Raw genomic sequence first — 307 nt, 5'->3', positions numbered from 1 at the left:
ACATTTCGTTTGGAACTCCAGGTGAGCAAATAGTGACTCAACGTCGCATGACGCTCATGGGTACAAGTTGTAGCCAGGAGTTAAATTTTAAACTAGGTAGAACAAATGAGTATGGACCTTTGAAACTATAACAAATATTCAGCAATGGGGATAGAATCATTTTGACTCTTTAAAAATACATAATAATATTAATATGTCTATAAAAACATTGCATTTTATAACACTTTCCATTTGCTGCACCAAATATATCTAAAAAATTGGCAAATCCTAATATCCAAATCTAATAGATATATTAACAACAAAAAAA

The sequence above is a fragment of the Mixophyes fleayi genome, chromosome 6, assembly GCF_038048845.1.
Source record: "Mixophyes fleayi isolate aMixFle1 chromosome 6, aMixFle1.hap1, whole genome shotgun sequence".
Lineage (NCBI taxonomy): Eukaryota > Metazoa > Chordata > Amphibia > Anura > Limnodynastidae > Mixophyes > Mixophyes fleayi.
This window is presented reverse-complemented; position numbering follows the sequence as displayed.